Source organism: Salvelinus namaycush, chromosome 29 (assembly GCF_016432855.1).
Source record: "Salvelinus namaycush isolate Seneca chromosome 29, SaNama_1.0, whole genome shotgun sequence".
NCBI classification, from domain to species: domain Eukaryota; kingdom Metazoa; phylum Chordata; class Actinopteri; order Salmoniformes; family Salmonidae; genus Salvelinus; species Salvelinus namaycush.
The window spans coordinates 16,976,011-16,995,066 of NC_052335.1; positions in this window are offsets into that span (position 1 = coordinate 16,976,011).

A 19,056-nucleotide genomic window follows, 5' to 3' on the forward strand; every position below is an offset into this window, starting at 1 on the left:
CCACTATTGTTATTGGGAAACAGGAACAGGAACAGCCTCCATCCAGATCCCTATCTCCATCCCACCGCCACCCATGTCAACACTTACTCCCTAACAATATCACAAAACTGATGACTCTAGCTCCATGGCCGGCAGTTTCACTGAGCTTTGTGTTTCAGTCTTTAGCTATAAGGGGTAGATTTTGCTTGCTTGCTGCAGATAGATAGTGAGCTATAATTCCTCCCATTTTAGTCCACATGCTGTTCAATCTTTTATATATAATTAGGGTATTCAGGTCTGCTGTCCTAAGGGACAGAAACAGAATCTTGCCCCATAGATACGGGCAAACAGCTGGCGGCTGTGTAATTGAGATTTAGAGAGGTCTCCCTGACTCTATGGGAATCTGCAAATGGGAACATCTTCAAAGGGTGGAAAACAACATTTAACTGAGAAAATGGAACGGGAAAAACACATTTATTTATTTAAGAAAATGTGGATTGCTTCAGGGTACTGGATCATAAAACTCATACCAATCAAAGTTGTCAAAACTATTATTACCACTGTAAATGATGAGTAAAACAAGAAGAGGCCACATTACAGAAAACAGTTGTGTCAATAAATAGATGGCTGACCCTTTAGCCTGGTATGGTCATGTTCCTGAAAAGACCATGACCATACCGGGCTCCCAGAGGCCCTTGGAAAATGAGTGACTAAACTGGTGGCACTGCATGGTGTGTTTGTGTGTTGGACGGGAGCTTTGACAGAGCTGGGAGGCTGTTGGAGTGACATAGAGTGGTGTATGGAAGCAGGAAGCACCTCAGCAGACAGGATCACACTGCCAATCTGACAGCAGCACATCAGGAGCTCAGACTCAGCTAGCTAGAGGAGATCTGCTGGTACACTACACACACACACACACACACACACACACACACACACACACACACACACACACACACACACACACACACACACACACACACACACACACACACTACACACACACACACACACACACACACACACACAGAGAGAGAGAGAGAGAGAGAGAGAGAGAGAGAGAGAGAGAGAGAGAGAGAGAGAAAGGGATACAGAAATGTGTGAGCATTACACACCCCACACCCAGAGACACACTTTGCTATAACTATGTCATAACATGATAATAACCAATAATATTGCAGCATATTTATTATTGGGGAAAAAAAGTAGATGCTTTTTTCTGTCAATTATTATCTATTGATGTCATTTTTCTTTTGTCCCCAAAATGTAAACAATCCTTTTAAATGTGAGTTGTCTTTATTAGTTGATATATGGTCTGTATGGTTTAGGTAGGAGCTGAGTAACATGGCCAGCCGCTGTGCCCTGGTAGAAGAGGAGAGCAGAACCCTGAGTATAATCCTCATCTAGAACCCTGAGTATAATCCTCATCCAGAACCCTGAGTATAATCCTCATTCAGAACCCTGAGTATAATCCTCATCCAGAACCCTGACTATAATCCTCATCCAGAACCCTGAGTATAATCCTCATCCAGAACCCTGACTATAATCCTCATCCAGAACCCTGAGTATAATCCTCATCCAGAACCATGAGTATAATTCCCATCTAGAACCCTGAGTATAATCCTCATCCAGAACCCTCACTATAATCCTCATCCAGAACCCTGAGTATAATCCTCATCTAGAACCCTGAGTATAATCCTCATCCAGAACCCTGAGTATAATCCTCATCCAAAACCCTGAGTATAATCCCCATCCAGAACCCTGAGTATAATCCTCATCCAGAACCCTGAGTATAATCCTCATCCAAAACCCTGAGTATAATCCTCATCCAGAACCCTGACTATAATCCTCATCCAGAACCCTGAGTATAACCCTCATCCAGAACCCTGAGTATAATCCTCATCTAGAACCCTGAGTATAATCCTCATCCAGAACCCTGAGTATAATCCTCATCCAGAACCCTGAGTATAATCCTCATCCAGAACCCTGAGTATAAACCTCATCCAGAATTCAAAAAGAGCATATTTAAGCCCCCAGCTGGGTCTTAGACAGAGAGGGAGAGAGAGAGAGTGAGGGAGGGAGGCAGAGAGAGAGCAGGAGAGATGTTTAGATATGGAAATGCAGAGAGAAAGAGAGAGGGGAAAGATAGTGAGACAGTGAGAGAGAGAGAGAAAGAGAGAGAGATAAGCAGAGAGAGAAAGCAAGAGTCGCAGAGTGAAATTGAGAGAAGGGGAGAGGGAGAGAGAAATTTAAAAAAAGAGGAGGGTGGTGATGGAAGACGGATCAGGCAGACAAAGAAAGGAGCGGATGAGGAAAACAGTTAATTGAGGGGGACATTCCCCAGTCATTCCTTGTCCTTGTGTGAAATTCGATTCTTGTCGTTGACCAACTGAGCAGTGATTGACAGGCGTGACAGTACCTGTGAAGGGAACCAAACAGGCAAGGCAGGAAAGACAACAGCATCACAGTAATTTATGATCTGAAACTTACAGACAAACACGATAACATCACATGTGTTGGTGTTTGGGTTTGAGTTTACAGTATGGTTTGTATGCCAGAGGATTTGATGAACCATCGCCTTCCCCCCTTATATCCTCCGGCACACTCAGTCATTTACAGCTATAGAGTGAGAGGACAGAGAAAGAGTATCGTATGGGTAGAGTGGATGTGAACACCATATAATTAGATGTGCAGTATGCTTCAAGGACACACATAAGGGTATAGGCTCTGTGGCAGTGAAACACAATACAACTCCACAGCTCCACAGCAGAATCAGGCTCCTTTTGAAGTGTTTGATATCAGCCCCCTCAAAGACGTGGCCACAGGGTTGAGCCAGAGCTCTCTGTGAGAGGAGAGATGAGCAGAGGAGGGAAACACAGAGGGAGTAAAAAGGGAAGCAGAGAAAAAAAGAGGGAAGAACAGCTCTATCTGGGACACAAAAATAGGTGGGATGTACATACCTGAGTAATGTGTGTGTGTGTGTGTGTGTGTGTGTGTGTGTGTGTGTGTGTGTGTGTGTGTGTGTGTGTGTGTGTGTGTGTGTGTGTGTGTGTGTGTGTGTGTGTGTGTGTGTGTGTGTGTGTGTGTGTGGACGTGTTTAACTATTCTTGTGGGGACCAGAAGTCCCTACAAGAATAGTAAACGAACAAAAAGTTGACCAGCTGGGGACATTTTGTTAGTCCCCACAAGGTCAAATGCTATTTCTAGGGGGTTTAGGGTTAAGGTTAGAATTAGTGTTAGGGTCAGAATTAAGTTAAATATTAAGGTTAGGAGCTAGGGTTAGTTGTAGGGTTAGGGTTAGGAGCTAGGGTTAGGTTTAGGGTTAGGATAAAGTTTAGGTTTTTGGGTTAGGGTTAGGGTAAGAGTACGGGTTAGGATTAGGGTTAGGTTTAGGGTTAGGGAAAATAGGATTTTGAATGGGACTGAATTGTATGTCCCCACAAGGTTAGCTGTACAAGACTGTGTGAGTGTGAGTGTGAGTGTGTGTGTGTGTGTGTGTGTGTGTGTGTGTGTGTGTGTGTGTGTGTGTGTGTGTGTGTGTGTGTGTGTGTGTGTGTGTGTGTGTGTGTGCGTGTGCGTGAGCTTGTGAATGTTAACTGATGTGTGTCCGCTGCCTCCATTCTTCTGCTAGCACCTAAAGCCATAGGGTTCTGATTGATTTAAAGGCTAAGAAACACAAATCTGTTAGTATCAACAGAGACACAACTTTGCTTGCCGTATTCAATGAATATCTTCAATATCCCCTAGATAACATGAATGACTATAACAAGAAAGTTATTGCTATGTAAAACTTATATTCGTCACGAATGATAAATATGTAATATACTGAATCCAAAGTACATGAATACACCATCATTCCAGCTTCATAAAATACATTCACTTTTATCTAGTCAACAGAGGTACGGTATACTAAAAAAAAGAAACCCCAGCAGTCCACCTGTACATACAGTACAGCCATACAGTACAGCCATACAGTACAGCCATACAGTACAGCCATACAGTACAGCATGGTTCTGGTGTCACCTCAGCGACGTGCAATTCTTCTGTGTCTGTTGTCTTATCTACACATTCATAACTTGTCTGTGTTCAGACTGGGAGCTTTGCACCCAACCGCCAGCCATCCAGCTAGTCAGACAACCAGCTAGCTAAACAACCAGCCAGCCAGACAGACAACCAGCCAGCCAGACAGACAGCCGCCAGCCATCCAGCCGGCCAGACAACTATTACCCATTATCCAGGCTTGCTGTACTGTCTGTGAAGCACCTGGAGGGGCACAGTGTGATAACCGTGTCAATAATTTAGGGGTCACACATTGTCAACGCCTTAGTGCCAGACACCGTCCCCTGATAACTGCTTTGACATCCACGTTCATGTGACACTGGCCACTCCGCAAGAGAGATTAAACAAAAACCACAGCGTTAAAGCCTTCATGTCCTCTTAAGGAGGTAACGGCTGCTACGATTGTGATATAATACCGGTGTAAGACTTAAGTCATTCAGCCATCTATCATATTTTCTACAGTGTCCCCCCCCCCCCATTTAATAAAACAGGTCAGACTTTCTTTCTCTCTCCTTTCTCTTTATCTCCTCTCTCTATCTCTTTCTCTCTTCCCCTCTCCCCTACATTTTCTGTCTCTCCTGATTTCTCTCTCTCTTCCCCTCTCCCCTACATTTTCTGTCTCTCCTGATTTCTCTCTCTCTTCCCCTCTCCCCTACATTTTCTGTCTCTCCTGATTTCTCTCTCTCTTCCCCTCTCCCCTACATTTTCTGTCTCTCCTGATTTCTCTCTCTCTCTCTCTCTCTCTCTCTCTCTCTCTCTCTCTCTCTCTCTCTCTCTCTCTTATCTCTTATCTCTTATCTCTTATCTCTTATCTCTATTGTCATGCTCAGTCCACAAAGGCTGCTGTTCATGCTTCTGTGAGCAAATTCATAATCCCTCGCAAAAATAGAAATGGTTGTCAAGATGTCAAACTTTGGAGAGGAAATCGCACACAAAAACAAGCCCCTTATTTTTACACATGCCATGGTCTGTACGACTGTGCATATTCCCTGTGGCTATTTAATGAGGCTCTGGCATCACTGTACGATATATATACCCCATTCATTTAGTATACCCTTACCGCCAAATACCACTCAAATGTCATTATCTTCACTTTACTCCAGGTCAACTCGCCAATATGACAGTGTGTGTGTGGGACGCACACATAAGGCAAACCATGTTATTAGAGGCAGATCTCCGGTAGCCCTTCATTCTACAGCCCAGGTAGTAACTAGGTAAATACCTAGTAACAAAAAATTACTATTTGGTCCCAAACATACTTACTAGGATTCAAGCAAATAAGTACTAAATACTTAGTACTAAATACTTAGTAAATACAAAGTAACAGCATGTAGTACCCTTTAGTCCCAACGGTTGTAATTAAAGACACTATAAGTAAGTACAAGGTACCTACTATGTAAATACCTAGTCAGAACATTAGTTTGTTCTTTTATTTACTTATCACCACGTATTTACCATATAAATACCTTGAAGTCAATCATCCTGACTGTAACGGCAGTCTAAGTCGTCCTCCTCCTCAGACGAGGAGAGGCGAGAAGGATCTGAGGACCAATGTGCAGCATGGTCATTTTCCATGATTTAATTAACACAAAACAAGACACTATACAAAATGACAAAACAAACTAACCGTCACAGTCCCGTGTGGCACCAACACTGACACAGGAAACAATCACCCACCAAATCCCAACACAAAACAAGCCACCTATATATGATTCTCAATCAGGGACAACGATTGACAGCTGCCTCTGATTGAGAACCATATTAGGCTGGACACAGAAACAGACAAACTAGACACACAACATAGAATGCCCACCCAGCTCACGTCCTGACCAACACTAAAACAAGCACAACACATAAGAACTCTGGTCAGGACGTTACAGTACCCCCCTCCTGAGGTGCGGACTCCGAACGCACCCCTAAAACTCAAGAGGAGGGTCTGGGTGGGCATCTGTCCGCGGTGGCGGCTCCGGCGCAGGACGAGGACACCACTCCACCATTGTCTTTGTCCCCCTCCTTAGCGTTCTTTGAGTGGCGACCCTCGCCCCCGACCTTGACCTAGGAATCCTCATCAAGGTCCCCACATAATTGATGAGACAGCTCAGGACAGAGAGGTAGCTCAGGACAGAGGGGCAACTCCGGACTGAAGGGCAGCTCCGGACTGAAGGGCAGCTCCGGACAGAGAGGCAGCTCTGGACTGAAGGGCAGCTCCGGACTAATGGCAGCTCCGGGCTGAGGGGCAGCTCCGGGCTGAGGGGCAGCTCCGGGCTGAGGGGCAGCTCATGACTGGAGGGCAGCTCATGACTGGAGGGCAGCTCATGACTGGAAGGCAGCTCATGACTGGAAGGCAGCTCATGACTGGAAGGCAGCTCATGACTGGAAGGCAGCTCATGACTGGAGGGCAGCTCATGACTGGAGGGCGGCTCTGGCAACTCCTGACTGGCTGGCGGCTCTGGCAGCTCCTGACTGGCTGGCGGCTCTGGCAGCTCCTGACTGGCTGGCGGGCTCTGGCAGCTCCTGACTCGCTGGGCAGACGGATGGCTCAGATGGCGCTGGGCAGGCAGGCAGTGCAGACGGCGCTGGGCAGGCAGGCAGTGCAGACGGCGCTGGGCAGACGAGCAGTGCAGGCGGCGTTGGGCAGACGGCCGACTCTGACCTGCTGAGGCGCACAGTAGGCCTGCTGCGTGGTGCCGGAACTGGTGGTACCGGACTGGAGACACGCACCTCAAGGCTAGTGCGGGGAGCAGGAACAGGGCACACTGGACTCTCGAGGCGCACTATAGGCCTGGTGCGTGGTACCGGCACTGGTGGTACCGGGCTGAGGGCACGCACCTCAGGGCAAGTGCGGGGAGAAGGAACAGTGCGTACAGGGCTCTGGAGACGCACAGGAGGCTTGGTGCGTGGTGCCGGAACTGGAGGTACTGGGCTGGAGACACGCACCACAGGGAGAGTGCGTGGAGGAGGAACAGGGCTCTGGAGATGCACTGGAAGCCTGGTGCGTGGTGTTTGCACTGGTGGTACTGGGCTGGGGCGGGAAGGTGGCGCCGGATATACCGGACCGTGCAGGCGTACTGGCTCCCTTGAGCACCGAGCCTGCCCAACCTTACCTGGTTGAATGCTCCCCGTAGCCCGTCCAGTGTGGGGAGGTGGAATAACCCGCACTGGGCTGTGTTGGCGAACCGGGGACACCATTCGTAAGGCTGGTGCCATGTACACCGGCCCGAGGAGACGTACTGGAGGCCAGATATGTTGAGCCGGCTTCATGGCACTTGGCTCAATGCTCAATCTAGCCCGGCCAGTGCGGGGAGGTGGAATAACCCGCACCGGGCTATGCACACGTACAAGAGACACCGTGCGCTCTTCCGCATAACACGGTGTCTGCCCGTACTCCCGCTCTCCACGGTAAGCATGGGAAGTGGGAGCAGGTTTCCTACCTGCCTTCGCCACACTACCCTTTAGCCCCCCCCCCCCCCCCAAAACATTTTTGGGGTTTCTTCACGGGCTTCCAGCCACGCTTCCGTGCTGCCTCCTCATACCACCGCTCCTGGGCTTTAGCTGCCTCCATCTCTTCCCGAGAGCGGCGATATTCTCCAATGTGAGCCCAGTGTCCTTTACCCTCCAGAATTTCTTCCCATGTCCAGGATTCCTGTGTAGTGGGCCGCTGCTGCTGCTGCTGCCCGTACTCACGCTGCTTGGTCCGAGTTTGGTGGGTGATTCTGTAACGGCAGTCTAAGTCGTCCTCCTCCTCAGACGAGGAGAGGCAAGAAGGATCTGAGGACCAATGTGCAGCGTGGTAATTTTCCATGATTTAATTAACACAAAACAAGACACTATACAAAATGACAAAACAAACTAACCGTCACAGTCCCGTGTGGCACCAACACTGACACAGGAAACAATCACCCACCAAATCCCAACACAAAACAAGCCACCTAAATATGATTCTCAATCAGGGACAACGATTGACAGCTGCCTCTGATTGAGAACCATATTAGGCTGGACACAGAAACAGACAAACTAGACACACAACATAGAATGCCCACCCAGCTCACGTCCTGACCAACACTAAAACAAGCACAACACATAAGAACTCTGGTCAGGACGTTACACTGACGTTGGTATTATCTCACGTTGTTTCTATGTACTTTTCTATGTACTTTGCCTTAAGTTACCAAATATGTTTGTTTTTAGGGGGCTGTAAAATGGGACTCCTTCTGTAAATGGATTAGGGACGGTTGAGCTAACATGCGCTAATGTGATTAGCATGAGGTTGTAAGTAACAAGAACATTTCCCAGGACATAGACATATCTGATATGGGCAGAAAGCTTAAATTCTTGTTAATCTAACTGCACTGTCCAATTTACACTAGCTATTACAGTGAAATAATGCCATGCTATTGTTTGAGGAGAGTGCATAGTTATGAACTTGAAAATGTATTAATAAACCAATTAGGCACATTTGGGCAGACTTGAACAGAAAAGCAATGGTTCATTGTATCAATCTAAAACTTTGCACACACACTGCTGCCATCTAGTGGCCAACTTCTAAATTGTGCATAAACTGGAATAATACATTGTGGCCTTCTCTTGCATTTCAAAGATGATGGAGAAGAAAAAAAATGCATGTTTATTTCTTAGCATTATCTTTACTAGATCTAATGTGTTATATTCTCCTACATTCCTTTCACATTTCCATAAACTTCATAAACTTCAAAGTGTTTCCTTTCAAATGGTATAAAGAATATGCATATCCTTGCTTCAGGTCCTGAGCTACAGGCAGTTAGATTTGGTATGTCATTTTAGGCAAACATTTTAAAAAGGGTCCAATCCTTAAGAGTGGATTAAGATTTTATATATCAACCCCACTGCAGAAGTTGCCACTAACAACTTGATTTCACAACCTTTTTCAGGGCACAAGACAAAGTTGTCCTGCCAGTCCAGGACTCTTTCTTTTAGCTATAGAACCCTTTGCCATTGCAATAAGGGCCCACCAGTGAATTAGTGGAATTAAAGCATCCGATTTTGAACATCGAGTGGCCATTTATGCCGATGATACCCTCTTATTCCTAACAGATCTAAAGAATTCTATCTCTTCCCTCTCCAATTTAATTAATAACTTTGGTCAATTTTCTGGGTTTAATGTTAATGAAACCAAATCTTCCATCCTTTCCCTCAACAAGCAAGAGAGACTGAATCCAGTTGTCCAGCATCCATTTGTGAATGCAGAACATTCACATATCTTGGTATAAAAATCACACCAGAAATTAGCTCCTTGAGTTCAACAAATTATGAACTCATAATAATGAATGTGACAGAATCCATCAACAGATGGACATCATTGCCTATATCTATTATTGGTAGAATAAATGTCATTAAAATGAATATTCTGCACAAATGTATTTATCTTTTTCAATCAATACCTCTGGCTCCACCACATATATTATTCCCAAAGATCAGAAAGATACTCTAAAATTGTATCTGGAGCAACAGAAAACCAAGGCTTAGATGTTATCTTCTTTATTTGCCCTATGACAGAGAAGGGTTACAACTTCCAAACCTACAGTGGTATTACTGGGCTGCACAACTGTCATGACATTGGCCTGAGGGGGGAGGTTTATGACCCCCATAAATACCTTTCCCCTTTTTCCTCTCTCTACTCTATCGATGTGACTATTGAAAATCCCTTTGTTAACATTGAGAGAGATTCTGGTGACATCAAAAGATGGGAACGAAACCATATTTCAGTAATCCAACCAGCTGAAAATATGCGTTGGTACTAAATGAATATGATGCCAGATCAGTTGGCGTCTGAGACATTATTACTGATGATAGGACGACATAAACTGTATATTGGAAAGTCTACACATTCTAGTTATCAGATTCACATGGAATTGTCGTGCAATTTAAATGTTTAAATATGAAACTATTTGTGAAAAGATTAAATGTAATTTTAGCTTCCAAATGAGAGAATTGGGGTTTCATGAGTGAACTATGCTCAACTCAGTGGCCCTGCTCAGGTGAACAGACATTGGTTATAAACTATGAAACACGCTCTTCTCTCCCATCCTATATAAAGCCCTTGACGAAAATGTAACTTTCTGTTCCGAGGACGTTAGGGCGACGGTTCTACGTTAAAAGGGTTCAGATAATAACCTGTTCCAAGGACGTGGGGACTTGAGGTCCCCACGTTGAAAGGACAAAGACCACCTACAGAACTAAGCCAACCTCAGCAAGAATCTAACAAAATTAGCATCGAATTTCAATGTGAAGATGACGGTCAACACGCCGAAAGGATGAATTTCAACTATACCAGCCAGAATATAGCATGAGCTTAAAAGTATGGCAACTTGGTATGAACTCTTATTCACTAAAGAAGTGCTACCCCCTCCGCCCACTAAACGAATGGGTATCCATTCTACCACACTCCAGTGCACCACTAGACAGTCTTCAGAGGACCAGAGACCCTGGACAACACGGCCTACCATCTACAACCAATCTACCAAAGCGCATCTCAGAGTAAATATTTATTGCATTTTCCTTTTTCAAATGGGCGATTATTTAGAATGCATAAGATTCTGTATTTACAATAGCATAGCTTCTCCCTTTGTTACTCAGTCTTCACGCTCTTTCACTCAAACCCAACCTCCTCTCTTTGTGTAACCAGCTGTCATATCTGTTCCGTCCACTAAGGACGTTTTCCTTTATGACAAAAGTTGTAATCAATGTATGATACATTCTGTGTATATGTAATTCTGTGTGATTATTTAGGTATTTAGTAAATAAATAATTAAACCATATTTTGTATTGCTGATTCAACTTGTTAGCCAGGGTTCGTGAAGATTACCAAGAATTTACAACTTTCAGATGAGACTAAATAAGGTGACGATTAAATATTGACTGCTACTGACGTAAAAGATTACCAGGTCTTTAAGAGTTTATTCGGAAGATAACAGCTCTATAAACATTCTTTCGTGGTGCCACGACTTTCTAGTTAATTATTTACCTGATTAGCTTAATCAGGGCAATAAAATATGTTGTTAGTGTAATAGACGTATACAACGAAAAAGGGCTCATGTTGTTTGAAGAACTAAAGGGCAAATTTAACTTACCACAAAAGCATTTTTTCCAAATACTTATAACTGAGGAGTTTTATTTTTTCCATACTAAAACAATCTGCCCTACCACCTCCTTTGACCACTTTAGAAGCTCTCTCTGTTAATATGTGTTATGGGAGAGGTCAAATGACGTTACTATATGGGAAAACGGTAGCTACTGTACTCTTAAAGACAACTCCGATAGCAAAAGACTTCAGTGGATACAAAATATGCAGGAAGATATTTCAGAAGAGGACTGGGGTATGATATGTTCTAGAGCTCACACAGACAATAAACACCCGCCTGAGATGGTTGCAATACAATTGTATAATGAGAACATACCGTATATCACCCCTGTTAAGTGTAGTATTATCTAAAATAAAGACACACGACAACGAGGTTCTAGCTCCAGCATGTTTACTAACCTAACCCTCGCATGTCATACCTAGGTACGGATACCCCCAAGGGACATCCTACTACATCTTCCCCTCTCCCATGAACAAGAACTCAACATGCATAAACACTGAAGCATAACTGAAATGCAATTTGGAAACCAGTATTATTCTCTAACATGCTACTTCACATCCTGAAACAGTATGAAAGCATTAAATTACACAGTATGAACATTAACTTGGGTACAGTCTCTTTTTGCTGGGTATGGTCCCCAACAGTATGTTTTCTCTTCACGTAACATAGTCTTTCAGCCACTCTGGTGGCTTCACATCCCTTTTTGGGTGCGCTTGTAGCTCTAGGAGCATTCTCTCTCCTTCACCCTCTTTTTGTGCATTTTCTGTGGCCTCAGTCTGTGTGGTTGGTAGATCTGGAAGAGCTCTGAGGTGGGTTTTGTTCCTTTGTACCTCTTCTGAGCCTGTGTCCACCACATAGGAGCGCGAGGCATCCGCTTTCCTCAGCACTATTGCTGGTGTCTTTGAGTTTGTAATCCACACACGTTGACCTTTTGTCAGCTCTGGCCTCTCCGTAGCACGGTGACACCGATTAAAGTCTCCAGTTTGCGTTTGTTTCAGCCGTTTGTCACTCTCAGCGAAGACCTTCCTGTTAGGCCATCGGGGTTTAAACTGAGCCGGCAAGACAGGCAATGGGGTACGCAGCCCCCTGCCCATCAGGAGCTCGGCAGGCGACGGCCCATGATGCAGTGGTGTAACTCTGTAAGCTAACAGAGCCCTGTATGGATGACTGTTTTCACAGCTCTCTTTGCCTCACCATTACTCTGTGCATGGTAGGGGCTACTGGTCACATGTGTGAAGTCATATTCTGCGGCAAAAGCAGAAAAGGAGCTTGCAGAGAACTGGGGAGCGTTATCTGTAACCAGGACCTCAGCGACCCCTTGCCTGGAAAACATTTACTTTAATCCATTGATAACACCAGCTGATGTGGTTATGGGTGTCTTTGCTATTTCAATGTATCTTGAATAGTAATCTACCACTAGCAGATAAGTGTCATTTTTGCAATAGAACATATCTGCCCCTACCTTTTGCCATGGCCGTTTTGGCAGCTCTGTTGCCATCATTGGCTTCGGATGACAAGGTTGACATTTTGTACAGACCTCACACTGGGCCACCAGCTTGGCAATCTGAGTACTCAGACCAAGACACCACACTGACTGTTGAGCCCTCAGTCTGCATTTGGTTATCCCCATGTGTCCCTCATGCACTCTGTCTAGCATTTCTGGTTGTAGAGTCTCTGGGATAACTATCCGTTGTCCTTTCATGAGAAGGTCTCCATTACAGTGGAAGTCACTTTGGTGCACCCAATAGGGCTTCAGCAGCTGAGGCAGTTCCTCCTGCCTGGGCCATCCCTTTTTGCACTGCTGCACTATCTGCCGGCAGATGGGGTCTAGTTGTTGCTCCTCTGCAATCTGCTGCAGTTTGGTCTGAGATGCAGGTAGGCTGTCCCTTATTGCATTAATGGACACCTGTACCTCACCCTCTAGACATTGCTCCTCCGCTGATAATGGACATTTAATTGGGGCCCTGGTGAGTGCATCTGCTGTGATCAGTGCCTTCCCTGGCACATACACCATCTTGTAGGTGAACCTCAGTAATCTGAGGCGGAAGCGCAGAGCTCTGGGAGGCAAGTCGTCCAGTGCTTTTGTCCCTAACAGAGCCAACAGTGGTTTGTGGTCAGTCTCTGCTGTAAACTGCAGGCCAATAAGGTATTGGCTGAGCCTTTCACATGCCCATGTGATAGCCAACGCCTCCTTCTCCACTTGTGCATACCTTTGCTCTGTGTCGGATAAGCTTCGGGAGATGTATGCCATTGAACGCCACTCCATGTTGTCCTGCATCTGTGTGAGGACCGCCCCTAGCCCAAAGGATGATACATCTGCTGATACCTTTGTCTTAGTGTGGGGACGGTTCTGGGCCAGCACTCTCTGTGAGGCCAGGTCTCCTTTGATTTTGTCAAACGCCACCTGTTGCACGTGACCCCATGACCAGTCATTCTCTTTGGCTAGTAAGTCTCTCAGGGGTTTGGTTGTATCTGAAAACTGTGGGAGGAACTTATCCACATATGTAGCCATGCCTAAGAAGGTCCTGACTTCAGCCACATTCTGGGGTATGGGCATATCTGTGATTGCGCTGATCTTCTCCGGGTCCGGCTCTATTCCAGCTGCACTGATTTTGTGTCCCAAGAACAAGACCTCTGACTCTGCACAAGTGCATTTTTCATTGAGTGTCAGGCCAGTCCCCTGGAGTCTGGTCAGAACTGCTGTGAGCCTTAAATCATGTTCTGCTCTGTCCCTTCCGCACAAGAGCACATCGTCCACGTGGACTATGACGCCACTCAGCACATCCAACAGCTGGGACATGCGTCTTTGTAAATGCTCAGGACTGGAAGCGATTCCAAATGGCAAAACATTAAAACAGTAACGGCCAAACGGTGTTACAAACGTTGTGAGCGCCCTACTCTCTGATGACAGCGGTATCTGCCAGAAACCTGAGCGGGCATCCAGCTTTGTGAAGACTTGTGAGCCATCCAACTGAGCCAGTGACTGCTCCACTGAGGGTAAGATGTGTCTCTCTCTGCAGAGTGCCTCATTCAAGTAAGTCATGTCCACACAGATCCTTATGTCCCCATTGGCTTTTGGGACCACTACCATCCCTGCACACCATTCAGTGGGACTCTCTATTTTAGACACCGCCCCAATTTCTTCCATCCTCCCCAACTCTTCCTTTACTCTGGCCAATAAAGGGATAGGCACACGGTGGCGGGTAGTAAGGGCATAGGAGACAGCATCCTCTTTCAGGCGGATTTTGAAGTCACCTTCTATCCTTCCTAGACCAGAAAACACTTTTGGGAATTTATTTTTGAAAACCTCACCTGGTTACTCCAGTTCGCTCACTCTCTCAATGAGTTGCAATGCTTCAATTCCTGGCATCCCCAGCAACGGTCTGGCTAGAGAGTCAATGACGAAGACAGGCTGGATGGCACTTTTGTCTTTACTCTCCAGTTTAATCACCAACTGCCCTACCACTGGTAATATCTTATTACTGGGCCCGTCCAGTTTTTTGTTTGTAGAGAGCAAAGGGCCATCTCTACTATAGCTATACAGCCTAGTTGGGATAGCTATCACTGCTGCCCCAGTGTCTAGTTTAAATGACACAACCTCCCCATTGAGTTTAATGTCTGAATGCCAGCCAGCATTGTTTTCCCTTACTTCTCCCAGAAAGATGCTGTCCTGCTGTACCTCCTCTGAAAACTCATGCATTTGCTTTAATCGACAGAGCTGAAAAGTGTCCTCTCCTGTGACATTTCCTGCATTCCGCATCCTTTGCTGGGCAATCTTTCCATCTATGGAAAGGGGATTTCCCACATTTGCGACAAGCACTTGAACTAGCTACTGGTGCTGTCTGTGATTGTTTTCTCCATGTCTGTCTCTGTTCTGTGTTCCCCTCCGTTTTTTTAGCTCAGTATGAAAATGCACTTATTTCCTCACTCTCTTCGCTCTGCAAGGAGCTGCTGTCGTGCAGTATCGTCTGCTGTCTTTTTACTGTCTCACTCTGCCTAACATGGTTTACAGCTTTGGACAAGGTAAGCTTGGAATCCAACTGTAACTTTTCAGAAAGTGATATATTTCTTATTCCCACTACAATCCGATCCCGGATCAGCTCTTCCCTGAGTGCACCAAACTGACAAGGTTCTGCTAGTTTGTGAACAGCTGTAATAAAACTGTTGGTGGTTTTACCCTAATTTATCTCCAACACTGTGCCCTCCCTGCTTTGAAACCGCCTGAATGTATGACTTACTTGGTACGTCCTTCACGTTTATGTGATTATTAAAACAACTTCTGACACCATGTAGTATTATCTAAAATAAGGAGGCACAACAACGAGGTACTAGCTCCAGCATGTTTACTAACCTAACCCTCACATGTCATACCTAGGTACTGATACCCCCAAGGGACATACGACCTTCACACTTACAGGATAGATACGGGGTAAGAGAGATGTAAAATGAAGCTGCTATATAACCATGTAAATACCAAATACTGTCAAGTTTACAACAGTGCTATAGACCCATTTTCCGGCCGCATCATGAAAAGTTGTACACACAGTGCCTCATCAGAAACTAGCTCTGCTTTCTAGTAGATATGATCACATGCAACATTCAAATGCAGCTCGTACAAGGTAACAAACATGTAATAAGATGGTTACCTAGAAGCTAGCAAGCCAGAGAGGCAAGGTAAAATATCACAAATAGAGCTATAAAACCAGAAGAATAATATACTTGTTAAATGTATCTATAGCCATCAGTCTTGTGTGTTTTCATGGTCATCACTCACTCACTGTTAAGTTTGTCAAGGTCCCGACATCAGTGTTAGATATCCTGCTACAGAGCTATTTGGTGCCGGGATGCAGGTGCATCACTCAAGCGTTCTACCACCCAAAGGACATCCATCCAACTTGACACAACTGTGGGAAGCATTGGAGTCAACATGGGCCAGCATCCCTGTGGAACGCTTTCAACACCTTGTAGAGTCCATGCCCCAACTAATTGTTCCTAATGTTTGGTATACTCAGTGTATAATTACATTTTGTTACTTTGTATTTACTAAGTATTTGGTACTTTCTTGCTTGGTTCCTAGTAAGTATGTTTGGGACTAAATATTTACAATGTATTTACTTTTTGCTACTAGATATTTACCTAGTTATAACCTAGTAATTACTGGGCTATAAAATGAAGGTGTCACGCCCTGGCCTTAGTATTCTTTGTTTTCTTTATTATTTTAGTTAGGTCAGGGTGTGACATGGGTAATTTATGTGGGTTTTGTAGTGTCTAGGGTGGTTGTAAGGTTTAGGGGGTTTATTTAGAGTAGTTGGGTTTATGTTTAGTATAGTTGTCTAGCTGTGTCTATGGTTGAGTGTAGGTGTTTAGGAAAGTCTATGGTTGCCTGAATTGGGTCTCAATTAGAGACAGCTGGTTATTGTTGTCTCTGATTGGGAGCCATATTTAAGGTAACCATAGGCTTTAGCTGTTTGTGGGGAATTGTCTATGTTGAACGTTTGTAGCCTGTGTGTGTGCACTACGTTTATAGCTTCACGGTCGTTTGTTGTTTTTGTATAGTTTGTAATAGTGTTTCGTTTCATGTTCATCTTCGTAGTAAAATAAAAGAAGATGGCTTATTTTCCACATGCTGCGTTTTGGTCCGTCTCTCCGCCACACGATCGTGACAGAATTCCCCACCAATCCAGGACCAAGCAGCAACAACAGGAGAGGCTGAATTATTTGGAGAAATGGACATGGGAGGAAGACCTAGAAGGCAAAGGACCCTGGGCACAGCCAGGAGAATATCGCCGCCCCAAAGAGGAGCTGGAGGCAGCTAAAGCTGAGAGGCGGCGATATGAGGAGGCAGCAAGGAAGCAAGGCTGGAGGCCGGCGTTATGAGGGGACGCGTCTAGCACGGAAGCCTGAAAAGCCCGTGAGTACTACCCAAAAATTTCTTGGGGGGGGGCTAAGAGGTAGTGGGCCAAGGGCAGGTAGGAGACCTGCGCCCACTTCACAGGCTAACCGTGGAGAGCGGGAGTACGGGCGAACACCGTGTTACGCAGTAGAGCGCACGGTGTCTCCTGTACGTGTGCATAGCCCGGTGCGGGTTATTCCACCTTCCCGCACTGGTAGGGCTAGATTGAGCGTTGAGCCGGATGTCATGAAGCCGGCCCTACATATCTGGCCACCAGTACGTCTCCTCGGGCCGGCTTACATGGCACCAGCCTTACGCATGGTGTCCCCGGTTCGCCTACATAGCCCGGTGCGGGTTATTCCACCTCCCCGCACTGGTCGGGCGACGGGGAGCATTCAACCAGGTAAGGTTGGGCAGGCTCAATGCTCAAGGGAGCCAGTACGCTTGCACGGTCCGGTATTTCCGGCGCTACCTCCCCGCCCCAGCCCAGTACCACCAGTGCCTACACTACGCACCAGGCTTCCAGTGCGTCTCCAGAGCCCTGTTCCTCCTCCACGCACTCTCCCTATGGTGCGTGTCTCCAGCCCAGTGCCTCCAGTTCCGGCACCACGCACTAAGCCTCCTGTGCGTCTCCAGAGCCCTGTACGCACTGTTCCTTCTCCCCGTACTCGTCCTGATGTGCGTGCACTCAGCCCGGTGCCACCAGTGCCGGCACCACGCACCAGGCCTATAGTACGCTTCGAGAGGTCAGTGTGCCCTGTCCCTGCTCCCCGCACTAGGCTTGAAGTGCGTGTCTCCAGTCCGGTGCCTCCAGTTCCGGTACCACGCACCAGGCCTATAGTGCGTCTCAGCCGGCCAGAGTCTGCCGTCTGCCCAACGGCGCCTGAACTGTCCGTCTGCCAAGCGCCGCATGAACTGCCCGTCTGCCATGAGCCTTCAAAGCCGCCCGTCTGCCATGAGCCTGCAAAGCCGCCCGTCTGCCATGAGCCTACAGAGCCTTCCGCCAGACAGGAGCCGCTAGAGCCTTCCGCCAGACAGGAGCCGCTAGAGCCTTCCGCCAGACAGGAGCAGCCAAAGCCTTCCGCCAGACAGGATCAGTCTGAGCCATCCGTCTCCGCAGCGCCATCTGAGCCATCCGTCTCCTCAGCGCCATCTGAGCCATCCGTCTCCCCAGCGCCGTCTGAGCCATCCGTCTCCTCAGCGCCATCTGAGCCATCCGTCTCCCCAGCGCCGTCTGTGCCATCCGTCTCCCCAGCGCCGTCTGAGCCATCCGTCTGTCCCGAGCCATTAGAGCCGCCCGTCTGTCCCGAGCCGTCAGAGCCGTTAGTCAGTCAGGAGCCGCTAGAGCCATTCGTCAGTCAGGATCTGCCAGAGCCGCCAACCAGACAGGATCTGCCAGAGCCGCCGCCAGCCATACGAGATCTGCCAGAGCCGCCAACCAGACAGGATCTGCCAGAGCCGCCAACCAGACAGGATCTGCCAGAGCCGCCAACCAGACAGGATCTGCCAGAGTCGCCAGCGAGCCATGAGCGTCCAGAGTCGCCAGCGAGCCATGAGCGTCCAGAGCCGTCAGCCAGCCATGAGCGTCCAGAGCCGTCAGCCAGCCATGAGCATCCAGAGCCGTCAGCCAGCCATGAGCGTCCAGAGCCGTCAGCCAGCCATGAGCGTCCAGAGCCGTCAGCCAGTCATGAGCTGCCCCTCAGCCCAGAGCGGCTATTTATCCAGAACTGCCCCTCAGTCCAGAGCTGTCTCTCTGTCCGGAGCTGTCCTTCAGTCCGGAGTTGCCCCTCTATCATGAGCTACCTCTCTATCCTGAGCTACCTCTCTATCCTGAGCTATCCCTCTGTCCTGAGCTACCTCTCTGTCCTGAGCTACCTCGTCCCGGAGCTGTCCTTTATCTTGGTGTTGCCCCTTAACCTAAGTGGGTGTATAATGAGGGTGGTCATTCTGAGGGAGAGACGTAAGCTGGGATTGACTATGGTGGGGTGGGGACCTCGCCCAGAGCCT